We start from the raw sequence: 9662 nt of genomic DNA, 5'->3' as shown, positions 1-9662 counted from the left end.
ATACCATCATCATTATTATTATTACTAAGGGTTTGGTAGTGTTCAGTATAGCAGAAGTGGTAGACCTTCCCTGTCCACAGTGAGCTTACAGCCTAGAAGAGCTTAGAGCCTAGATCTTCTGGTGCAGAGCAAGGGGAAGGAAAACCCTACCAGAGAGGTCATAGAAGGAAAAGGGATTAATGCTGCTTTTTTCCCCCTTTTCTGATTTTTGTTAATATTCTTCCAATATCTCAGCTTTCAAGATGATTATATTACCTTTTCTATCAGGCCTCTGAGGTCCTCAGGATAAATGAAGCTGTGCTAGTGGAATCACAGGTAATTGTTGCAGTTTTATGTGTTCTTAGCATATTCATTCATTTATTCATTCATTCCTTCAATCGTATTTGTTGAGCACTTACTGTGGACAAAGCCCTGTTCTAAGCTCTTGGGAGAGTACAGTATAACAGTGAACAGACACATTCCCTGCTCACAATGAACTTACAGTCTAAAGGAGTTTAGAGGCTATCAACTTTGTCTCCAGTCTTTCAATTCAACCCCAATCAATTATTCACTGTCAGTCAATCATATTTATTGAGCTCTTACTATGTGCAGAGCACTGTACTATCTGGGAGAGTAGAACACAGTCAAGTCAGTAGGCACGTTCCTTGCTTACAAGGAACTCACAATCTGGAGGAGGAGATGGGCATTAAAATGCATTACAGTTACGGACATATGTGCTGCGGAGCTGAAGGTGGGGTGAATAAAAGGTACGAATCCAAGTGCGAGGGTGATGCAGAAGGGAGAGGGACAAGAGGAAATGAGGGCTTAGTCGGGGAAGACCAAAAACCCACAAAGAAAAACAGCGCTATCAAAGAAGCAGAATGGAAAGCAGTGTGGCCTAATGGATGGCGCACAGGCCTGGGACTCTGAAGGACCTGGGGTCTAATCCCGGCTCCGCCACTTGTCTGCTGTGTGACCTTGGGCAAATCGCTTAACTTTTCTGTGCCTCAGTTTCCTCACTTGTAAAATGAGGATTAAGGCAGTGAGCCCCATGTGGGACATGGACTGTGTCCAACCTGATTATTTAGGTTGTGTCTACTACAACGCTTAGAGCAGTGCCTGTCATATAATAAACACTTAACAAATACCATAAAAAATGATAGAGTCTTTTGACAGAGAAAGCACTCTCCCCATCCATAAGAACTTAAATGGAATCAATCAATCAGTGGTATTTTTTGAGCATCTACTGTGTGCAGTGCACTGTAATAAGTGCTTGGGAGAATACAATACCAAATAGAATAATAATAATGGCATTTATTAAGCACTTACTATGTGCAAAGCACTGTTCTAAGCGCTGAGGAGGTTGCAGGGTAATCAGGTTGTCCCACAGGGAGCTCACAGTCTTCGTCCACATTTTACAGATGAGGTAACTGAGCCCCAGAGAAGTTCACAGATGACAATTGGAGGAGCCGATTTTTGAACCCATGACCTCGGACTCCAAAGCCCGGGCTCTTTCCACTGAGCCACGAGTGCCTCATCTCTTCATCCCATGATGACAAAAGCACAGTTGCTTGAAGCGGGAGATTGGATCGGACAGACTCATGGGTGAATGTTCAATGGATCATGGAGACCGAAACTCCATTCTGCTTCTGGTCGATCAATCAAATCAGTTGAATTTCTTGACTATTTACTGTGGGCAGGGCAGCATACACGGTGGTTGAGAGAGTACACCAAGAGCAGGAAACATGACTCCTACTTCAGGAGACAAGCGGTTTAGGGAATCTATATCTTTATATTTATAGATATTTATTTAAAAAAATTCATTCATTCAATTGTATTTCTTGAGTGCTTACTTTGTGCAGAGCGCTGTACTAAGAGCTTGAGAAGTACAAGTCAGTAACATTTAGAGACAGTCCCTACCCAACAATGGGCTCACAGTCTAGAAGGGGGAGGATAAATTATTTATTTATATTACTGTCTATCTCCCCCTCTAGACTGTAACCTCTTTGTGGGCAGAGACATGTCTACCAAGTCTGTTGTATCGTATTCTTCCAAGCGATTAGTACAGAGCTCTGCACAATATAAGCACTCAATAAATACCATTGATGATGATGATGACGCTGCTTGGAGAAGCAGTGTGGCTCAGTGGAAAGAGCACGGGCTTTGGAGTCGGAGGTCATGGGTTCAAATCCTGGCTCCGCCATTTAGCTGTGTGACTTTGGGCAAGTCGCTTAACTTCTCTGTGACTCAGTCACCTCATCTGTAAAATGGGGATTAAGACTGTGAGCCCCAAGTGGGACAACCTGATGACCTTGGAACCTCCCCAGCGCCTAGAACAGTGCTTTGCACATAGTAAGCGCTTAATAAATGCCATTATAAATAAAATAAAAATAAAAAAAAAATGATGGAGTTCATGCCCATTCTCTTACCTGTTCCTTTGGAGAGTAGAGTAGCAGGAATGAGACTGCGGAACATAAAGGTAAAAAGGTTGAGATCCTGGACATTAAAGCCATCCTTGTCTTGTCTTATGCCGTCAAGTTGTCTCCGACTCATAGCGACGCCACGGACACATCTCTCCCAGATCTCCCCACCTCCATCTGCAATCGTTCTGGTAGGGGATCCATAGAGTTTCCTTGGTAAAAATACAGAAGTGGTTTACCATTATCTCCTTCCACACAGCCAACGTGAGTCTCCGCCCTCGACTCTCTCCCATACTGCTGCTGCCCAGCGCAGGGGAGTTTTGACTTGTAGCAGATTGCCTTCCACTCGCTAGCCACGGCCCAAGCTAGGAATGGAATGGACAGGCCTCTGCTTGACTCTCCTTCCCATAGTTGAGACTGGTAGAGGACTGGAAACTCTCCAGGTGTGATCCTGAGAGGGGAAAGCCATCCCGGGCTGTTCTCAATCCAAATTTTCGTATTCTCTCCCTCCTCCTCCCTGTTCCCCCCAGACGTGATCCCGACATTCAACCAACTTCGGGGCCTTTGTCGGCCAACGCGCCATCGAAGGGATCTTGAAGAAGGAAGGCCCCTCCTTGGAAGTCCTCTCCCGGTCCGTGCCGAGGCCGTAGGGAAGGGGAGAGCCCCTCTGTACTAGTAACTCTTCATCTTGGGAGGGACCTGAGGAGCAGCGTGGCTCAGTGGAAAGAGCCCGGGCTTTGGAGTCAGAGGTCATGGGTTCGAATCCCGACTCCACCACGTCTGCTGTGTGACCTTGGGCAAGTCACTTCACTTCTCTGAGCCTCGGTTACCTCATCTGTAAAATGGGGCTTAAGACTGTGAGCCCCACGTGGTACAACTTGATCACCTTGATCACCCCAGCACTTAGAACAGTGCTCTGCACATAGTAAGCACTTAACAAATGCCATTATTATTATTATTATTGGGCTTTCGGTGCCATCGATGCGGCACTTCCAAGTGAATTTAATGCTCACGATTTTTATTACGAGACTAAACATCCACTCCCCCACCCCGACACCGAAACCCACCCTGGTCTGCAGCAACCGATGTGGTCTGAATCCCATCCAGAATTTTACTAATATTTACCAGTGCTGAACTCGGTCTTGCTCGATAAGTCAAATCTGTTGTAAATCACTTCCAGTTGTAAAAATACATTATTTATTCGTAACTGTCCGATTGGAATAGAAACGAACACTCACCACGATGCTATGATTAAGTGAGCCAACTTGCCAGGATTGCTGCTTGGGAGAAAGAGTGGTCTGGGGTGAATATTGTGGAGAATGAAAAATCTAAAAGGGTCAAAGTAAAAGTCTATGAAAAAACCGGTCTTGCCCAGTTTATCAAAGTATTCACGTTATTATTGACATGCTGCCCTTTCTTGCAATGGTTTATATGCTTTCTGAGGTTATTTTTTTTGATTCGTTTATGTCTATTTAAGTATCTGGTCTAGCAGCTGGCAACCTGAGCTTTGGTTGGTATGAGTATGGACTGAGCGTCATCTGGGTGTCGAGCAAGTAAAAGCAGTTTGCCTCTAATGGGGAAAAAATGGACAGAAGTGAGTGAATGAACAATGGTTAAGTAAGTAAGGTGGAGGGAAGAAGGCAGGAAGACCTCCCAGAGTCACTGTCTTTTTAGAGGGGATTTGAAGGATGGGAGGAATGTGGTAATAACAACTATGATATTTGTTAAATTCTTACTATGTGCCAAGCACTGTACTAAGCTCTGGGGAAAACCCAGGATAATCAAGTAAGACACAGTCTCTATCCCACATGGGGTTCACACTCTAAGTAGGATGGACTTCCCAGTTTACAGATGAGGAAACCAGGCCCCAAGAAGTGAAATGACTTGTCCAAATTCACACAGCAGGTAAATTGGAGGGCCAAGATTAGAATCCAGGTCCTCTGATGCCCAGGTCTGTGCTCTTTCCGTGAAAGGCAGGGAATGGGCCAGAGGTAGCACAATTTAGAGAGAGTAATGGTGAGCAAGTGTGTTCGGGAGGAGTAGAGGTTACTGGTTGGGATGGAGTGGTGGAGGAGGTAATGGGGTCCCAGCTCTGTGTCTTGTCTGCTGTGTGACCTTGGGCAAGTCACTTCGCTTCTCTGTTCCTCACTTACCTCATCTGTAAAATGGGGATTGTGACTTGTGAGCCCCACATGGGACAGGAACTATGTCCAACCCGATTTGCTTGTATTCACCCCGGTGCTTAGTAGAGTGTCTGGCACATAGTAAGCACTCAACAAATACCACAGTTTAGTAGGTCCTGAGCTCAGGGTGTCAAGCCAGGGTGTCTAGCTCCTGTACCATCCAGCAATTTAGGATTGGAGAATGTAAACTGGTCCTCTAGATGGTAAGCTCATTATGGGCAGGGAATGTGCCTGATTAATAATAATAATAATAATAATAATAGTAATGATGACATTTATTAAGTGCTTACTATGTGCAGAGCACTGTTCTAAGCACTGAGGAGGTTATAAGGTGGTCAGGTTGTCCCACGGGGGGCTCACAGTCTTAATCCCCATTTTACAGACGAGGGAACTGAGGCACAGAGAACTTAAGTGACTTGCCCAAAGTCACACAGCTGACAATTGGCAAAGCCAGGATTTGAACCTAGGACCTCTGACTCCAAAGCCTGTGCTCTTTCCACTGAGCCACGCTGCTTCTGTTATATTGTAATCTCCCAAGCACTTAGTACAGTGCTCTGCACACAATAAGCGCTCAATAAATTTGATTAATTGGCTGACCATCTTAAAAAGGGACAGCAGCAAGGCCTGTCCCTTTCTGGCTCCAATTGATTGACAATTGTCTGGTCTTGACTCTTTGTGATTCCAGCTTTCAAGTTCTCCCAGGGCAGGTCCCTTCATAGATTTTGGATACCTGAAGGCAGGGAACCTGTGGATGAGGAATCTGATATTTTTAATATGGTATTTGTTAAGCACTTACTATGTATCAGGTGCTGTACTAAGCACTGGGATAGATACAAGACAATTAGGTTGGACACAGTCCAGATCCCAAATAGGGCCCACTGTCAATCCCCATTTTCCAGATGATGGAAATGAAGCACAGAGAAGTGAGGTGAATTGCCTATGGTCACAATGCAGACATTGGTGGAGCTGGGATTAGAACCCAGATCCTTCTGACTTCCAAGCCCGTGCTCTACCCACTAAGCCATGCTGCTTCTCTAACTTCCTGGCAGGGACAAATCAGGATGCTGATCTCCTAAGTCAAAGGAGAAAAGAATCTTGCTTTTAAAGGTAAATTAGTTCTTAGGGAATTACAAAATAATATTCTAATATTAACGCTGAAAATTGCAGCAATAGTTCCTTTACATTTTTAGTACATCTATTATATTCAGGTTTAAGTTATATGAATTTGGAATGAAACTTGTTAACAACACTATGCACATATATACACAGGTTTTCATTGGTGATGAATGCAAAGGCTCTCCTACTCTGGGAAAGTTTGGCAGTGGCTCCTGTCCACCATCTCTCTGCTCCTGTGCCGGACTGCGCTTCACTCTCAGGATGTCAGATCGGGAAAGGGAGGCTGACCCGGACATCAGGAAGGCCCCAGTTCCTGAGGCTTCCAGTTTCGGTAAGTTCTTTGCATGCCCCCATAATTTCTGACACTATTTTTGGCCTGTACCTTTCAAAGTTCTGCCCCACCAATCCTATCGGATGTGCGGGCTTCATCCGTCCGTTCGGTTGGTTGCTTTTAGGGTCCATCATCTTGACTGCCTCTCAGCTCCCCTCTGGGCCTGGTGGGATAGACTGGTTTGGCATCGAGTGAGAGCTTAGCAATTTTTATGAGGGGTGGTTCAAAAGAAATGCCTCTCATTTCCTTTCTCCCTAAATGCCATTCCAGCAAAAGTGGAATTCACATGGAAAAAGCACACATAAGTAGTGAACGTAAAGTTACTTTTCAACACGCTCTCCATCAACTCTAGTGCCTGTTTGCCAACACTGAAAAAATCTAAGGGAATTTGCTGTCTAATTCTGGTACCCAAAAACATACGGTAGATTGAGCCATGTTGCGTGGACTTAAAATTTGGTCACTAACTTGCTTTATAGCCTCAGAGATGCAGCATTACCTCTCTAGTTCCTCATGTGCAAAATGAGGGAGCTTGGATGAGGTGGCTAATGACTAACAGCATGGCCTAGAGGATAGAGAGTGGGCTGGGAGTCAGAAGGATCTGGGTTCTAATTCTGGCATTGCCACTTGTCTGCTCTGTGGCCTTGGGCAAGTCATTTAACTTTTCTGTGACAGTTACCTTGCCTGTAAATAGAGATTACAACTGTGAGCCCCAGGTGAGACATGGACTGTTTCCAATCTGATTAGCTTGTACCTTGTAACCTCCCCAGCGCTTAGAACAGTGCTTTGCATATAGTAAGCGCTTAATCAATGCCATCATTATTATTATTATTATCTATCCCAGTGCTCAGTACAGCCCTGTCACACAGTAAGCACTTAACAAATACCTTTAAAACAAAACAAAACAAAAATCCCCATAAAACAAGAAACAAAAACTAGGAAACTCTTTGTGAATGCTAATCCATAGGTAGCAAAAACTTTACCTGGAACTTTACCAACCCCCAAAGTTCAGTTATATGCACCTTTAGCATTCTCCAGACAAGAGCGATCTTGGCCAAATTCACCCCAAGAAGGAGAGTTTAATATATCCTGTGTCTATTCAAGGATTCCCTCTTGTAGCTACATTCAACTAACTCATAAAACCCCTCCCACCAGGAGTTCTAGAAGGGAGTGTGGGGTAGGTAATCTGATTAGCAGTCTTTCCCTCTAACAGCAAATTCAGCCCTGGGAATTTCCAGGATCTGCTACTCCACCAAATTCCTGAATTTAAATATCACCAGGATTCAGAATGGTTGAAGCAAGCCTTGCTGGTAATCTCTCTCTAGACTATAAACTCCTAGACTGTAAGCTCCCTCTAGACTATAAACTCCCCCTGGGCTGTAAACTCCCTCTAGTCTAAAAATTCCCTCTAGACTGTAAAATCCCTCTAGACTATAAACTTCCTCTAGACTATAAACTCTCTCTAGACTATTAACTCCCTTTAGACCACGAGCCTGTTTTCGGCAAGGAACATGTCTGCTAATTCCGTGGTATTGTACTCTCCCAAGTGCTTAGTGCACTGATCTACACACAGTAAGCGCTCAATAAATGCCATTGATTAATTGTTGATTGACTATACGTGAACAGTTGTCTTTTAATTGCAGATTAGTCCATCGATTCAATAAGGATGAACCCACTAATTGGAAAGCAGCAGCTACCAATTTATTGAACAAATTTTACTAGGTAGATGAGACATCCTGGTTTCTGGTAAGATTAACAGAAGAGAATGTTGATATTATTTTTCAGTTACTGGTATTTATTGAGTGCTTGCTCTAAGTTCTTGGGTGAATACAATACACTCATGTTGGTATACACGATTCCTACCCATAGGCAGGTTTACAAATTAGAGGGGAAGACAGACATGAAAGTAAATTTCATGTCTGTCTTCCCCTCTAATTTCTAATAAGTTTCAGATAGGGGGAACTGCCCAGTATAAGGGTATGTAGATAAATGCTGTGAGGCTGAGGGTAGGGTCAATATCAAGGTGCTTAAGGAATACAGACCTAGATACAGAGATGATGAAGAAGGGAGGGTGAATAATAATAATAATAACTGTGGTATTTGCCAAGCGCTTACTATGTGCCAGGCACTCTACTAAGTGCAACATAATAGGGTTGGACACAGTCCCTGTCTCACATAAGGTTCACAGTCTTAATTCCCATTTTCCAGATGAGGAAACTGAGGCACAGAGAAGTAAAGTGACTTGCCCAATGTCACACAGCAGACAAGTGGCAGAGCTGGAATTAGAACCCAGGTCCTCTGAGTCCCAAGCCTGTGCTCTTTCCACTGGGCCACACTGCTTCCACGCGAATAGCGGAAGTGAGGGCTTAGTCAGGGAAAGCCTCTTAGAGGAGTTGTGATTTTAGTAGGGCTAAGAAGATGGGGAGAGTGGTGGCCTGTCAGATATTGAAGCAGGGTGAAGTTCTAAGCCAGAGAGAGGATGTGAGCAAGATGTCAGCGGTGAGATAGACAAAATTGAGGTACAGTGAGGAGGTCAGTGTGAAAGGAGCCTAATGCATGGGCTGGGTTGTATTGGGAGATCACCAAGGTGAGGTGGGTGGAGGAGAACTTATTGTGCACCCTCTAACCAATGGTAAGGAATTCTGTTTAATGCAGAGATGGATGGGCATTATTGGAGTTTTTTGAGGATTACAGAGGTGTGGACTAAAAAAGGGTAGAAAAATGATCCGGGCAGCCGTCTGAAGTGTGGGCTGCAGAAGGGAGAGGTTGGAAGCATTTCCCTAAGTACAAATAGTCCAGTAACAAGCAGAACAGGTAAATGAGCTTATCAGTCTCTTAGAGGAGCTGAAATACAGAGATTTAAATAGGGCAAAGAAAAGAAACATCATCTCGGCGATAAGCTGGTTATTCATCTTTTAAAGAATAAATTATATAGTACACCCTGGCCTAAATTCGGAAGACAATTCTTCTGGATACCTGTTTCATAGGTAGGAGACTTAGATCCCAATAACAGGTTTACAGATGGCTTCTTGGTTGCCTTTGACCCATGGAATCACCTTCTTCTGGAAACACGATCTAACCTTGTTATTTTGACACGATCCTCTTCTGGTTCTCCATCCTCCTCTTTGGCCAATCAATCCCAATTCCTCTAACTGGCTCTTCCTCGGCTTCCCACTCACTGACCTTGGGAACAATTCCAGGTCCCCTTCTATTCCCAATATTCTACTCCTTGGGGAGATCATCCACTTCCATGGCATCAAACAATTAATCAATAAATTAATCATATTCATTGACAGCTTACTGTGTGAAGAGCACTGTACTAAGCACTTGGGAGAGTACAGTATAACATTAGTAGACACATTCCTGGCCCACAGTGAGCTTACAGTCTAGAGGCTCACCTTTACACAGTTGTCACTCAAATCTTTCTCTTTCTCTGCAATTGTATATTTCCTCCGGCCTCCAGGACATCTCTACATGGCTGTCCCACAAGCACAGCTTGTCCAAAACTAAACCCCTCTTCTTCTCTCCCAAAATCTCTCCTCTAGTTAGGTTTCGCATCACAGTTGACAAAGCCACGATGTTCCCCATCTCTCAAGCCTGTAATCTTGGCATAAAACCTCGACTTCTCTCTCTCAA

General features: G+C 44.2%; 1 non-coding gene across 1 annotated transcript; it reads right to left on the bottom strand.

The window, feature by feature from the left end:
- Positions 1 to 2722: 2722 nt before the first annotated feature.
- On the bottom strand, positions 2723 to 2860 carry LOC119925065. Its single transcript, XR_005449736.1, has one exon. It is a non-coding gene; the product is annotated as a small nucleolar RNA SNORA7 (small nucleolar RNA).
- Between the last annotated feature and the right edge of the window lie 6802 nt (positions 2861 to 9662).

This window comes from Tachyglossus aculeatus, chromosome 2, assembly GCF_015852505.1.
Source record: "Tachyglossus aculeatus isolate mTacAcu1 chromosome 2, mTacAcu1.pri, whole genome shotgun sequence".
Lineage (NCBI taxonomy): Eukaryota > Metazoa > Chordata > Mammalia > Monotremata > Tachyglossidae > Tachyglossus > Tachyglossus aculeatus.
This window is presented reverse-complemented; position numbering and strand designations above follow the sequence as displayed.